This window comes from Rhodnius prolixus, unplaced genomic scaffold (assembly GCF_049639745.1).
Source record: "Rhodnius prolixus isolate KJV_2025 unplaced genomic scaffold, Rpr scaffold_6, whole genome shotgun sequence".
In the NCBI taxonomy this organism is placed as follows: Eukaryota; Metazoa; Arthropoda; class Insecta; order Hemiptera; family Reduviidae; genus Rhodnius; species Rhodnius prolixus.
This window is the reverse complement of record NW_027411634.1, coordinates 24793562-24810291: the sequence shown is the minus strand read 5'-3', so window position 1 is coordinate 24810291 and position 16730 is coordinate 24793562. Positions and strand designations below refer to the sequence as shown.

At 33.3% G+C, this 16730-nt stretch overlaps 1 protein-coding gene across 4 annotated transcripts in view; it reads left to right on the top strand.

Annotated features, from left to right (window-relative positions):
- The window catches only part of LOC141460342 (rhotekin-like), a 287313-nt gene that overhangs the window by 215491 nt on the left and 55092 nt on the right, over positions 1–16730 (top strand). The window contains exon 1 of one of the 4 annotated variants that reach the window (XM_074140257.1): positions 16374–16422. The exons of the other annotated variants lie outside the window; for them this stretch is intronic. The gene's annotated coding sequence lies outside the window, so the exon portion shown is untranslated. Of the gene's footprint in view, positions 1–16373; positions 16423–16730 lie in introns of those variants that run through there. 4 annotated transcript variants of the gene reach the window in all.

Here is a 16730-nt window from a genome sequence, read left to right as displayed (position 1 = left end):
AATTTTGCTCTCTTATGCACTTTGTTTTTCTCAATTATAAACTATAGTTATTTTGTGCACAGATCTATAAAAGTAGTACATATGAAGGGTTGAAAATTTGTTGGGTCATGAAATTCTGTAAATTTATGGCCGTTCTATATCTCCCACTGTTAACCACGTATTCGTGTGAAATTTTGTTCTCTTGTACTCTTTGTTTTTCTCAATTATAAACTATAGTTATTTCGTTCACAGATCTATAAATGTAGAAGATATAAAGGGTTGAAAATTTTTTGGGTCATGAAATTCTGTAAAATAATGGCCATTCTATATCTCCCACTGTGAACCACGTATTGATAGGGAATTTTGTTCTCTTACACACTTTGTTTTTCTCAATTATAAACTATAGTTATTTTGTGCACAGATCTATAAATGTAGAAGATATAAAGGGTTGAAAATTTTTTGGGTCATGAAATTCTGTAAAATTATGGCCATTCTATATTTCCCACTGTGAACCACGTATTGATATGGAATTTTGTTCTCTTATACACTTTGTTTTTCTCAATTATAAACTATAGTTATTTTGTGCACAGATCTATAAATGTAGAAGATATAAAGGGTTGAAAATTTTTTGGGTCATGAAATTCTGTAAATTTATGGCCGTTCTATATCTCCCACTGTGAACCAAGTATTCGTGTGAAATTTGGTTCTCTTGTACTCTTTGTTTTCTCAATTATAAACTATAGTTATTTTGTGCACAGATCTATAAATGTAGAAGATATAAAGTGTTGAAAATTTTTTGGGTCATGAAATTCTGTAAATTTATGGCCGTTCTATATCTCTCACTGTGAACCAAGTATTCGTGTGAAATTTTGTTCTCTTGTACTCTTGGTTTTCTCAATTATAAACTATAGTTATTTCGTTCACAGAGCTATAAATGTAGAAGATATAAAGGGTTGAAAATTTTTTGGGTCATGAAATTCTGTAAATTTATGGCCGTTCTATATCTCCCACTGTGAACCAAGTATTCGTGTGAAATTTTGTTCTCTTGTACTCTTTGTTTTCTCAATTATAAACTATAGTTATTTCGTTCACAGATCTATAAATGTAGAAGATATAAAGAGTTGAAAATTTTTTGGGTCATGAAATTCTGTAAAATTATGGCCATTCTATATCTCCCACTGTGAACCACGTATTGATAGGGAATTTTGTTCTCTTACACACTTTGTTTTTCTCAATTATAAACTATAGTTATTTTGTGCACAGATCTATAAATGTAGAAGATATAAAGGGTTGCAAATTTTTTGGGTCATAAAATTCTGTAAAATTATGGCCGTTCTATATCTCCCACTGTGAACCACGAATTGATATGGAATTTTGCTCTCTTATGCACCTTGTTTTTCTCAATTATAAACTATAGTTATTTTGTGCACAGATCTATAAATGTAGAAGATATAAAGGGTTGAAAATTTTTTGGGTCATGAAATTCTGTAAAATTATGGCCGTTCTATATCTCCCACTGTGAACCTCGAATTGATATGGAATTTTGCTCTCTTATACACTTTGTTTTTTTCAATTATAAACTATAGTTATTTTGTGCACAGATCGAAAAAGGTGGAAGATATAAAGGGTTGAAAATTTTTTGGGTCATGAAATTCTGTAAAATTATGGCCGTTCTATATCTCCCACTGTGAACCACGTATTCGTGTGAAATTTTGTTCTCTTGTACTCTTTGTTTTTCTCAATTATAAACTATAGTTATTTTGTTCACAGATCTATAAATGTAGAAGATATAAAGGGTTGAAAATTTTTTGGGTCATGAAATTCTGTAAATTTATGGCCGTTCTATATCTCCCACTGTGAACCAAGTATTCGTGTGAAATTTTGTTCTCTTGTACTCTTGGTTTTCTCAATTATAAACTATAGTTATTTCGTTCACAGATCTATAAATGTAGAAGATATAAAGGGTTGAAAATTTTTTGGGTCATGAAATTCTGTAAAATTATGGCCATTCTATATCTCCCAATGTGAACCACGTATTGATAGGGAATTTTGTTCTCTTACACACTTTGTTTTTCTCAATTATAAACTATAGTTATTTTGTGCACAGATCTATAAATGTAGAAGATATAAAGGGTTGAAAATTATTTGGGTCATGAAATTCTGTAAAATTATGGCCATTCTATATTTCCCACTGTGAACCACGTATTGATATGGAATTTTGTTCTCTTATACACTTTGTTTTTCTCAATTATAAACTATAGTTATTTTGTGCACAGATCTATAAATGTAGAAGATATAAAGGGTTGCAAATTTTTTGGGTCATAAAATTCTGTAAAATTATGGCCGTTCTATATCTCCCACTGTGAACCACGAATTGATATGGAATTTTGCTCTCTTATGCACTTTGTTTTTCTCAATTATAAACTATAGTTATTTTGTGCACAGATCTATAAAAGTAGTACATATGAAGGGTTGAAAATTTGTTGGGTCATGAAATTCTGTAAATTTATGGCCGTTCTATATCTCCCACTGTTAACCACGTATTCGTGTGAAATTTTGTTCTCTTGTACTCTTTGTTTTTCTCAATTATAAACTATAGTTATTTTGTTCACAGATCTATAAATGTAGAAGATATAAAGTGTTGAAAATTTTTTGGGTCATGAAATTCTGTAAAATAATGGCCATTCTATATCTCCCACTGTGAACCACGTATTGATAGGGAATTTTGTTCTCTTACACACTTTGTTTTTCTCAATTATAAAATATAGTTATTTTGTGCACAGATCTATAAATGTAGAAGATATAAAGGGTTGAAAATTTTTTGGGTCATGAAATTCTGTAAAATTATGGCCATTCTATATTTCCCACTGTGAACCACGTATTGATATGGAATTTTGTTCTCTTATACACTTTGTTTTTCTCAATTATAAACTATAGTTATTTTGTGCACAGATCTATAAATGTAGAAGATATAAAGGGTTGAAAATTTTTTGGGTCATGAAATTCTGTAAATTTATGGCCGTTCTATATCTCCCACTGTGAACCAAGTATTCGTGTGAAATTTGGTTCTCTTGTACTCTTTGTTTTCTCAATTATAAACTATAGTTATTTTGTGCACAGATCTATAAATGTAGAAGATATAAAGTGTTGAAAATTTTTTGGGTCATGAAATTCTGTAAATTTATGGCCGTTCTATATCTCTCACTGTGAACCAAGTATTCGTGTGAAATTTTGTTCTCTTGTACTCTTGGTTTTCTCAATTATAAACTATAGTTATTTCGTTCACAGATCTATAAATGTAGAAGATATAAAGGGTTGAAAATTTTTTGGGTCATGAAATTCTGTAAAATTATGGCCATTCTATATCTCCCACTGTGAACCACGTATTGATAGGGAATTTTGTTCTCTTACACACTTTGTTTTTCTCAATTATAAACTATAGTTATTTTGTGCACAGATCTATAAATGTAGAAGATATAAAGGGTTGAAAATTTTTTGGGTCATGAAATTCTGTAAAATTATGGCCATTCTATATTTCCCACTGTGAAACACGTATTGATATGGAATTTTGTTCTCTTATACACTTTGTTTTTCTCAATTATAAACTATAGTTATTTTGTGCACAGATCTATAAATGTAGAAGATATAAAGGGTTGCAAATTTTTTGGGTCATAAAATTCTGTAAAATTATGGCCGTTCTATATCTCCCACTGTGAACCACGAATTGATATGGAATTTTGCTCTCTTATGCACTTTGTTTTTCTCAATTATAAACTATAGTTATTTTGTGCACAGATCTATAAAAGTAGTACATATGAAGGGTTGAAAATTTGTTGGGTCATGAAATTCTGTAAATTTATGGCCGTTCTATATCTCCCACTGTTAACCACGTATTCGTGTGAAATTTTGTTCTCTTGTACTCTTTGTTTTTCTCAATTATAAACTATAGTTATTTTGTGCACAGATCTATAAATGTAGAAGATATAAAGTGTTGAAAATTTTTTGGGTCATGAATTTCTGTAAAATTATGGCCATTTTATATCTCCCACTGTGAACCACGAATTAATATGGAATTTTACTCTCTTATACGAGGTATGTTCAAAAAATAAGGTGAATTTTCAAATTTCGCGGTCTACGTTCATTCGAATTTCGATTGTCTTTTTTTTTTTATGTTGGTACACTTGTCTCGAACATATTTTCAAAGTTGTAGCTATATAGCATGTTTAGTTTGTATGTTAGAGGCATAAATAAGACAAGTGTTTTGCGAGTTCGGCGATTTTCTTCTGTCGAAAAAAATGGATCAACGAATTTGCATCAAATTTTGTGTAAAAAATGGAATTAAGTGCTCAAAAACACTTGAAATGTTGAGAGTGGCGTACGGTGAGAGTATTCTGTGTCAAAAAAATGTTTACAAGTGGTACAAGCTTTTCACAGAAGGTCGAGAAGATGTGAATGACGACGCTCGCCCTGGACGCCCCAGCACATCAACAACCGATGAAAATGTTGAGAAGAATCGTCGAATCACAATTAGAGAAATTGCTGAGGTTGTCGGCATATCGGTTGGCACATGTCCTGCAATTTTTTTCGGAAATTTTGGGCATGAAGCGTGTAGTAGCGAAGTTCGTTCCAAAATTGCTGAATTTTGATCAAAAAAACCGTCGCATGAGCATCGCTCAGGAATTGTTGAATGACATTGTCATGTCTCAGTCACCGTATTCACCAGATTTGGCGCCCTGCGACTTTTTCCTGTTCCCATGATTGAAGAGACCCATGAAAGGACGGAGATTTGCGACGATTGAGGAGATAAAAACCGAATCGCTGAGAGAGCTCAAGGACATACCAAAAAGTGCATATCAGAACTGTTCCGAGGATTGGAAAAAACGCTGGCACATATGTATTATATCTGAGGGGGACTACTTTGAAGGAGACAAAATAAAAATCGATGAATAAATAAATATTTTTTAAGAAAAATGAAAATTCACCTTATTTTTTGAACACACCTCGTACACTTTGTTTTTCTCAATTATAAACTATAGTTATTTTGTGCACAGATCTATAAATGTAGAAGATATAAAGGGTTGAAAATTTTTTGGGTCATGAAATTCTGTAAATATGTGGCCATTGTATATTTCCCACTGTGAACCACGTATTGATATGGAATTTTGTTCTCTTATACACTTTGTTTTTCTCAATTATAAACTATAGTTTTTTTGTGCACAGATCTATAAATGTAGAAGATATAAAGGGTTGCAAATTTTTTGGGTCATGAAATTCTGTAAAATTATGGCTATTCTATATCTCCCACTGTGAACCACGAATTGATATGGAATTTTGTTCTCTTATACACTTTGTTTTTCTCAATTATAAACTATAGTTATTTTGTGCACAGATCTATAAATGTAGAAGATATAAAGGGTTGCAAATTTTTTGGGTCATGAAATTCTGTAAAATTATTGCCATTCTATATTTCCCACTGTGAACCACGTATTGATATGGAATTTTGTTCTCTTATACACTTTGTTTTTCTCAATTATAAACTATAGTTATTTTGTGCACAGATCTATAAATGTAGAAGATACCACTGTGAACCACGTATTCGTGTGAAATTTTGTTCTCTTGTACTCTTTGTTTTTCTCAATTATAAACTATAGTTATTTTGTGCACAGATCTATAATTTTAGAAGATATAAAGCAGTGGTTCTTAACCGGTGTTCCGCGAATATGGTCCAAGTGTTCTGCGAAATTTCAATTTTAAATGTATTGAAATTTAGAAACTTAGGAAAGGTACGAAAACAAAAAATTGTTCCTTTTTTTATTTGAATTTAATTTTAAGTTTTTGCTAAATACCGAATTTCAAATTATTTAATGTTAGTATTCCACGAGAAAAATATATACATATAATTGTGTTCAGCGTCTATGAAAAGGTTAAGAGCCACTGAGTTATGGTCTACGTCATTAAAGACATTTTTGGAATGGGCCCCCCCCCCTTTAAAATTCTGAATTTCGAAGCCATTTTGTGTCGTATTCTGATTTTTATGAGCCTTGAATATCCAACATCCTAGGTACTAGGTGAAGGCATTTGGAACTGAGAAAATTGATCAAAATTACCAAGGTCGAGGAAAAATCACTTGATCGAAATTTTGTGATCACTTTTCCAGCTTTTTCCAAGAACATCAGAAGTATTTCGAGAATAATAAAGTATTTTTTATTTCTTGTTTTTCCAAAAAAAAAATAAATACAGTTTAAAAAAATGAATAAATAAATTCATTTATTATTAAAGAAAGCCCACACCTGATCAAGAATACAATCAACACGTGTACAACGAAGGATACAATCTAACTAACCTCATTAACTTTAGAGTATAGTATACGTGCTGACAGTAAATAAATAATATCAAAATTAATCAAAAATAAAATGTCGCCGAAATATCTTTTTTAAGATCACTGAGTTCAAAACTATTGGTTTTTATTATGGCTTCCGCTTGTTATCTATCACTAAATCATCTCATTCGAAGGTTTCCTGGGGCCTCTGACTTGACTAAACAGGATAATTACGATACTTTTCTGCAATTTCTAGAAATAAGTTGATTATAATTTTTATCTTTTCAAGTTTGTGAACGTATAAAGGTGTGTAATGATTCAAAATTAAACAAGCTATTTTTAGGAGTTTTTAAGAGAACAGGTTTCTTACAAAGTTAGAGTTTTATACATTTTACGAAGCAATCACGTTAACAATTTTAAAATTCTTGAATTAATAGACTATTAAAATTTCTTTGTGCTGATTGTAACGCTATCTAATGCTATAAAATACTAATTTCTATAGCTTATTGTATTTTACGACATCAAAACATGAATTATATGACACCGCATAGTGGACATTACATATGCAAGCCCATTTACAACATTCTAAGCCATACAAATCTGGCTAACTAGTTCTACGTATATCCATGCTGTAACTTCCACTGTGTTCCTGGAATACATATCCTGTACATCCGCGTACAGCATGGCAGATGTGGTCCACACTATTTTGTTGACAGCTGGTATACTCCTAGATTTTAGTGCTTGACAGCTGCAGAGTTTCAATATGAAGGGATGTAACCCAGGAAATTGTGCTAATAAGTTTTGTTTTCTATTTTGTTATAGTAAGCATCTACTGTTCGGATTTACACTTATGTGTTTATTCACTTTATAGTTTAATGCCCCTGTTTAAATATTTACAAAGATACCTGAGCATTTAAGTAGATTCAGGATCTGCAGCTAGCTCCCTTTCAAATCAAAGTTTCCTTTAAAAGATATACTTTTGTACTCCAGTATTTACGATAATTGCCGTTTCATATTTCTCTTTATGCTTTTTTTCAGCGGTAATTGATCTTATAAATTCTTCCTTCCAGTTGCTTTTCCACCTAAAGAGTTTGCAGCATCCGCCTCCGAGATATTTCCTTTTTGGAAAAATCACCGCAGACTCTATCCTTCCTTTTTAATCCATTTGTTTCCAGGCCGTGATTCATAAGCTACTCTCCTTACGCGTGAAGGGTTCATCCGGTTTTGGTGTTTCCCAACCCATCTTTAGCTGCTTTCCTGTTTCACTATCTTATCTGTCTTTACGTTCAGATTACTGTTGTTGCGAAATTCCTTACACTGTGTCACATCTAGTTTCTCTATTCTAAATATAGATATCAAACCTCATACTCGATTCAAACGAACTGAACTGAATCACAGATGCAGAATGTTAAAGAAATTAGACCAACGCTCCAAACTTGCTTTGGCTAGAGGCGCCACTGTAGCGAGCAGTAACAGGCTAAACCCACAAAGCTGGGTTTGATTCCCTGTCTAAACCTTGGTTTTTATTTGATGGTTAATAAAAGGAATTTACAGTAAAGTACATTTGCTAGTAGCGTCCTCTGCGACACCTAATTTGGTAGTTAGACGTTAAGTCCACTTATGGACTTGAACTCTCAAGGGACTGCAAATCTCACAAACCTCAATCGCATTCAATCCTTACAATCCAAAATCCTACGCACGTAGGATGTCAATGCCACCGTTTACATCTTAAACCTCACCATCCATACCAACCCACATATATTCCCTTCGTTTCTGCCAAACTCCGTTACCTAAAATTTCATTCCAAACTATCCTTCATTCAAATTCACTTATGCAAGCCCTCTCAACTCTTCCCACGATCCAAGAACATGGAGAAGCTATGGAAGACTTTTTTCATGCTTACAAGGTTCTTTCAAGATTTGTGTCTCTGTGTGAATGTTTTTTTTTTTTGCGTTTATTTATGCTACAATCAGCGCGTTAGCGCTATAAGTAACAGTGATAACAGAGTAACAAATGATAAGGTAACAAGTGGAGAAGTTACCCAGTGGTAACACTTCCAAACATTTGATGGTTAGTCACTTTCTTCACTGGAGAGGAGATCACGAGGCCACTGTCTTTTAAGACGTCTTGTCGGGTTATCAGGAAGAGTTCTAGAAGAAAGATTTGGAGCTAGAGGGATTTATATGAGATTGCAGGCTGAAATGGAGTTTTATATATCGTGTTTTCAGCAACTTGTGCGATAAAAGGAATGTTAAGGTCAGTGTGTATAGTCAGGTTGGAGACATAAAATGGAGCGTGTACAATAGTTCGAAGTATTTTAGATTGATGGGGCTGAATCCTTTGGAGATTGGAGCGTTTGATTGAACCCCACAGCTCTATTATGTATGGTTTTACATACTATAACCTGAAAGCGTTATCCTAAATATTGAATTCAAATTCAAACCGTTGGCAGTTGATATTACAGGCTGTGATCTTTTACTGTAACTTCTGTCAACAAGTTGTAGATGTTCAATCACACATTTTTAATAGCCGTGAAAGAACTAAATCTGTATCCAACCAAATTAACTACAAAGTAAATTCTTATGCAGATAGAATATATAGTTGCGTTGAACGTTACTTGTACCAAATACATGATATTGTAATTTAGCAACATGGCGTGATCCCTTTATTATGTTTGCTTAATTAAAAATATTGACAATCTTATTATCTCTTTCTTTTGTTTAAACAACTGTTGTAATCATCACCTTATTTTTAGGTCGGACGAAATTAAATTTGTTAGAGACCATCGTAAAAATTGGCATCAACTAGGCATTCTTTATTTCTGATTTAAATTTTTCATAGAACTAGACACCAGGTTTCAGGCATGTTTTTCGCTATTCTTTTATTATTAAATTTGTATTATTACTTTAAGAGTAAAAGAAAAAAGGTCTAAACAACACGATATTAAGAGGATGAGAAATAGCTGTATACTTAGCGTACCTGATTCCCTCGACATAGATCCCGGGGTTCGAATCCAACTGATTGTCCTCAGATTTTTCGCTTTCGTATAGCTCCACTGTCTGGTGATGGACAATGTTTTCTGTAAGGAGAGAACACGGAGGCCGATAGAGCACTGCAAAAAAGCTCCAAGCGCCAATGACATCATCTGATTTTGACGCGACTTGGGAATGGAAACGCTATTAAGAAAATACTTAATTAAAAAAAAAAGATTAAAAAAATACACTGGTCAAAACTGACAAAATTAACCTTCCAATCTAATAATTAAAACGAATCATAGATACCTTTCTATAAAATGTTTATCAAACGAAATAACTATAGTTTGCGGTAGCAATCAGCAATACTGGAGCAAAGAAAACCTGGATAAATAGTTCTGAAATGCTTTTTCTTCCTTCAGACACTAGAAAACAATTGATCGCAAATTTTTCTACTTCCGGCCTAGGAAGTGAAACAAAACCTTGGTAATGACCCAGTAACTTGGACCAGTAATGCTTTCCTGTGTGGTCTGCAGTCCATTTCCGCCTCTATGTTTAGATCGTTTACAGTTTTTTTGTCTCTAGTGAAAGCAGCTTTATTCTTAATGCCAACGTCTACCCGCAGTATCCTTGATCTCACTTCCGGTCGCTATATATGTTGTACTTGTTTCTAAAATTATTTTATAAAAATCTCAAAAGACGGGTTATTTATTTTTATTTCTAAATGCGTATCCACTTCACTATAAAAACCTACAGAGAAATATTACAAAACAACGTCTGCACGTTGTCACATTAGTACTTTATAGTAAGGGAGAGGGTGATACATTTGAACAGAATGTACATTTTCTGTTACAGAGTGCACAGAATCGTATTATTGAACCTTTTTATTTTGTTTTCTACAACTTTCAAGTCTTCTTAACAGATCTATATCAATAAACAGTTGGTATTTTACATACATATCTACATTTTTTAAATTTAAAAATGTGTCAAATGTTAATATCTGCCCCAATGGTGGGGTACTTTTCAACCCAATATAATTTTTTTTTTTTTTTAATTTATTAAGTTATCTACAATCTGTATTACATATATACAATAGGTAAATCTGGAAGTACTAAGATTAATTGGTACGTGAAGAGCAGGAGGAGAAACTACTCAGTGGCAGCACTCTACGGGATGTAATGATCTTTAGGTCTTCAGACCTCAAGGAAGTCGCGGGTCCACTGGCGATTCAGTCTGCGAGGTAGATTATTAGGAGGATTGTCAGAGGAGGCGAGGGACAGTACAAGAGGATTGGAGCAAGTTGAGAGAGCAGTATGGAATTTTCGGTATTTAATTTTGGCGAGTAGGTGTACGAAGGGGATGTTGAGGTCGTCGTGAAGAGTGAGGTTAGTCACCTTAGAAAGAAGCGTCAACTATCTGTTGGAGTAGTTTTGATTGAAATGTTTGTACAGTCCCTATGCTTGTAGGTTTGACTGAACCCCACAGCTCTAGTCCGTAAGTCCACATAGGTCTGAGGAGAGTACTGCATATTAAGCGTTTGAGATCAATGGGTAATTTGGAGCGTCGTCCAAGAAGTCTGTAAAGCAGTTTAGCACGGCCAATATAAAATAGAAAGAAATTATATTACTTTACTCTTTACTCTTCTATCAGTTATTTCTCTCACTACTACATTACTTTCTCTTTTAAACCACTGAAATCTATTTCAAAAATCAAGAATGGACTCAGTTCGGGATGTTGTACCCGAAGTGATGATGGGTTTAGGAAGTTTGAACAAAATATTCGGTTTGTTGCGCTTCTTAATTAATGTAGGTTCGGACCACTTTCCCCTTCTCTGCGATTAAACAGAAAAAAAAGGTCACAAACTTGCAGGTCGGTAGGGCGGCACATTTTAACTGTGATGTTGCAATGTGGTGCCCCTCTCCTTCCTTAAAAGAAAATATAATGTCCAACACTTTTTGCTAGCAAATAGACTTTTGTAAATACAGTCGAACCTCTCAATAACGGACACTGACGGGGGAAAGCAAAGTAGCCGCTATTTGGAGGTGGCCGTTAGAAGGAGGTAGGCAAGTTTCATAATGAAAAAATATGGGTTTTTTTTCCAAACATCTATTTAAAAATTGTTTATTATTAATAGATTTAAAAACGTACATAATTGCATAATTATTGCAGCTATATGATATGCATCAAGTTTTTCTTAATTATCCAAAAAATTTATCAAAAAACTACATATTATTGACTTATTTAATAATTTATGGTAAAATTATCATCATACTATCATCTATTATTAGAAAAATAGAACAAACCTTTCGGCAAGTTGACGATGGCTCGATTTGGTTTTTGCAAAATCTTCCAACATATTTATTTCTCTTCTAGAGTTAATCACTTTCGTGTGGAAGACATATCGGAAAAAATAATATTGTTCGTCCAAAATTATATTGAAAAATGGTTAAAATGGTACAAGATGTATGAGTTTGTATAGGAAACTTAAGGAAAAACCAGAAAAAAACAAAAACTTGAGAGGGGATAATTATTTTGATCACCGCGTCAAACGAACTTTTAATAATAAGGTGTTCGTTGGTGGGAGGTGAAACATCCGTTCCCCAAAATCAATGTCCGCGGTCGCTATATAGAGTGTCCGTTAGACATAGGTGTTTTATATAGAAAGTGCACAGGGGTAAAACGGGGAAATCCAAAAACTGTCCGTAAATGGAGTTGGTCCCTAGTGAGAGTGTCCTTTATGGGAGGCTCGACTGTACTAGATTTAAAAATACGAATTCCAAATATTAATATGGACTAAAAATACTTACCCCTTGTCCACTACAATCTTCACAATACATTACAGTTATCTTTTTACATGCCATCTGTATTATTCTAAAAAAAATCAGTTGTACTTCTTATCAAGGAATTATTTCTCAAATCATAGCAGCCGGGAACTGCATTGCGTTCAAAATTACTGATACTGTATCACCTATTCAAAATTTCAGGCTCACGGTAAACTAACGTAGGATGCATTTCATCGTTTGTCATAATCTCGCTGTATTAAAATGTCCTTGGTAGTAGTTGCAGTGCAATCAGATCCAATGTCTGGCTCCCATATTTGAGACTATTATGCGATAATAGAGATAAATTGGAGCAAAATGCAATTTTCTATTATTGCATTTATAAGGTATTTCTTCTTAAATTACACGATAATTATTTTATTTTTACGTTCTAAACACTGATGTTTTAGATGTTTTTGTGAGTTAAATGGAACGGAAGTAAAGTTTGTTATTTCGAATACCAGTCAAGTAGTTCGCGATAAATTTCTCAAAAAATCATCTTAATTTTAATGAACTTTGTATTTTAGCAAATACCATTAGTTTCATTAAGAATATTTTCAAAGAGGTTCGTTCGAAATCAGTTTGCTATTTTTGTTATTTTCTCAACTTTTCGGCTAATCAAGATCCAAAATTCGTGGCGTAAAAATGTCTTTTCACGGATTATTTGTGCTACAATCTTTGTGCCATAAGGAATGATTAAAAAAATAATAAGAAGAAATAAGAGGTAATAAGAATCTTGCTGTTGACCCATAGATTTTGTCTTTCGTACAGCTCGCTCACTGTCCGAAGTCCAGCTGCATTTCCATTAAAAAACAATTTCGGGCGCCTATTATCTCAGATGTTGACTCGCTCCAAATAAAAAAAAAACTCAAAAACAGAAAAAAAAAAAAGCGAATGGTAAAGTTACCCAGCGCTAACACTCCAAAACACTGAACTATTAAGTCAATTCTCTTCACTTGAGAGGAGATCACGAGGCCATTGTCTCTTAAGACGTCTCTATAGGTTGTCAGGAAGAATTCTAGAAGAAAGATTTTGAGCTAGATTATTGCAGTTGTAGTGGAGTTACCAATATCGTGTTTTGGCGACTTGTTTGGTGATAGGAATGATAAGAATGATCTGTATGTATAGTGCAGGTAAAGACATAAAAATGCAGTGGAACGAAGTATTTTAGATTGTATAAAATTGGAATCTTTGGTGATTGATGCATTTAGTTGAATCCCATAACCTATATAAGGCTGAAATTCTACAAGCCCAGTTGTGATTTGTCTTTATAAAGAAATTTGAATTACTTTTTACCCACAGAAATGCCAGTGCGCCACGTTTACTCTCCGGCGGATCTGGTGCGCCGACCTTGGGCTCTACATAGACAAAAGACTCACGTGGAACCCACACACTAGACTTAAAAGACAAGCAATGACGAAACGTGCGAAACTCTTTACAAACTTCTTGGACGACGCTCCAAATTACCCTTAGAACTCAAACGATTACTATACAGTACTTCCTCAAACCTATGTGGACCTACGAACTAGAGCTGTGGGGTTCAGCAAAACCTACAAACATACGGACTGTACAGACATTTCAGTCAAAACTTCTCCGGCAGATAGCTGACGCACCTTTCTATGTGACTAACCTCACCCTTCACTACGACCTCAACATTCCCTTCGTACACCAACTCGCCAAGACTAAATACCAAAAGTTCCATACTACTCTCTCGACTAGCTCTAATCCTCTTGTACAGTCTCTCGCTGCCTCTGACATCCCTAATACTCCTCGCCGACTGAATCGCTAGTGACCCCTCGACTTCCTTGTAGGCTGAGGACCTAAATTATTACTCTCCTCCACACATTCTCCTCTCTCCTATAGAGAGTGCTACCGCTGGGTAGTTTCTCTCCTCCTGCTCTCCTCCCGCACCAGTTCATCCCTCTCTCCATATTTACTTATTGTATACAATGTATGCAGATTGTAAATCATAAAATAAATTTAAAAAAAAAATACTTTTTATTACATATTATAAGTAATAAGAATTGTTAATTTTTTGCAGCAAATTGCGTTCTCCAGTAAAATACATTTTTTTGAATTCCCAAGAGTCCGAACAAATGTTTTTAACGATTGAATCCGTATGCAGAATCTAAAATTATAATTTCCACAATTTATATTATGTGAAAATACGTCTCTGTTTAATTAAAGTCCTGTGTTTGAAGCAATTTTATTCATTTAATTGATACAGCTAATCGTGTGATGATTTCAAACGAGATTGCTTCAATTTTGCATTATGGTGAACATAATTTATTTCGTTGTGTTTGTGTGGTGAATGTTCTAAAGCAATATCTGGTGATAATTAACTTGGGCATATAATAAAAAATGCATTAATACTGTTTTATATAATTAGTGCAGTCATCATATAATAAAAATAGTACTCATCTAATCAGTTCTTGATGGCAATGTCATCAAAAAAATGTTAACATACTCATTGCTAGTATAATTTTGCTGTACATTAATAGTTAAATGCAGTTTTTATCGTATACTCTTTATTTCATCAATTAATTATACGTACACACATTTATAGTAAATTATTTAAGGATGTAAAAATGGATACTATTACTGAATGAAATGTTATGCTCGAGAGTTTAGAAGAGGAAAACTAGAAAGTAGGATACTCTGGCCTAAAAGCGAGTACAGAGTTTGGAAAAGTTTCTGAGCATGGACAAAAAAATAGGTACAAGAAGGTCAACCAGAAAGATGGTTGAATAAAGTTGGTAAAAGTGAGCGAAGTGAGAGAAAAAATAGGGCCGAAGTAGAGGATTCAAGAAAACTAAGGACATAAAGATGAATTTCTAACCATGGTCCTGAACGAGTCTGTTTCATCCACATTTAGTTCCGATTTTTGAAGTGGCTATTTGATGTTGTATAATAAATACTTATTTCCTTCTAATTGTGATACAGAATTTTTCTGAGACTTTTTTGCTTGCAAAGGTCATTGACTTGTTGATGAACCTGTTTAGATCTAATTTAGTCTTTTTTTTTTAAGAAGCTATGATTGCAAAAGCATTGATTTATTACGTAAGTTCTTTGATGTGGTTCTGCCTCTACTGGCTGATCTTTAATCAACTTGGCTTTGACTTTTACTCATGGTTCGTTACCTAATATCTCTAAAAGATAAATTAGTGAATCTCAGGAAGGGTTAAATAAAAAGTAAAGTAATGTCTATTTTTTCAGGCTAGCTTTACGTACTAACAAATTAGGTGTCGTAGACAAAGACTATATGTTTGTATTTTCATGACTATTAAATAAATTGCAAGGTCTAGACCGGGAATCGCCTTAAAATCGCTTGGCTAGTGTGGCACCCTCGTAGGAAGGGAGTGATCTACTGGTCAGGACCAAAATTTATCGAAATAAGCAGAAGTAGAGGAAACTTTGGTATAACTTGAAAGTAAGAAATGCAGTTCGAGGACCACAGGTACTAGATTTATTCTATCTAGATATTTAGTCACTTTTTTGCATGTTTGTACGCGTTTTGTTTTAATTTGTTTCCATGGTTTCTTTGTGTTCAAATGGGATGTCCTAATTTAATAATGTACCAAGCAGGATTATTATAGAGTCTGACTTTTGTCACTAAATTTAAGAGAAATTAATTAATGTTTTAATGGGTCTCTGGTTTGGTGTTTTTGCTTAAGCTCTTCTATAGCTTCCTAAATCGGAGTTAAATATTAATCCCAAGGATCTGATGGTTCTGGCTAAATCCACAACCTTGAACTCACTGGGAATTTAGCACTATCACCTATAAATTTAAATTTGTTAACAGATTTGGTTTCGTGCTGGGCTAACAGCACTTTGGGATATATGCATTTGTCACTTAAGTATTTTATTTAGCTAAATATATTATAGTGACCATCAATTTTGGCACCAATTTTATTAGTGACTAACTTAAAATTTAATTTTAAATTATTTCTTTTTTTAAGCGATGTTTTAATCTACTTGTCATACTGTAATGTCCTAATTCAAATTGAACATTTCTTATACAGTTATTTATTATACCATCATGACTGATCAATGCGTTGAATCTAAATCATCATGATTGATTAATATACTGTGCTTCTAGCGGCCAAGATGTAGTTTGACTGCATCTTCTTTGTTTTTGTATCTTATAAATTATAAAGTCATTTCTCTCTCCTCAGCTGAAAGTCAATTAATGTGTTCACATCAATATTCTTATTTTTTCATAAATTGTTTCGAAATAATCCTCTGAAAAATTATTAATAATAACCATTTATTGTTTGTTTTCAGGTAAATACTTGCTGTGATGTTACAAAAAGTGAACTAACACCTTTATTTTGTAAGTATTATGATGATTTTATCTTGTTAACAAAAATAAATGAAAAAACTGAAAGAAACATAAAAAATCATGTCGATTATCGTTAATATCAAGCGATTCATGCTTCCGAGATGGACTATCCTGTCCTGATAATAAGCAACTATCTATTGTTATAGATTATATAATGCCAGATAGATCACATAGTTCACACTAGTTTTGAATTACATGACCGTTGCAAAAGCAGGTAACTTTAAAAGAATTCAGACTGGCATTTTCAATTTAGTAAATGGATCTAGTCCAGCGATTCTCCCGAGTTGAAGCTATTTAAA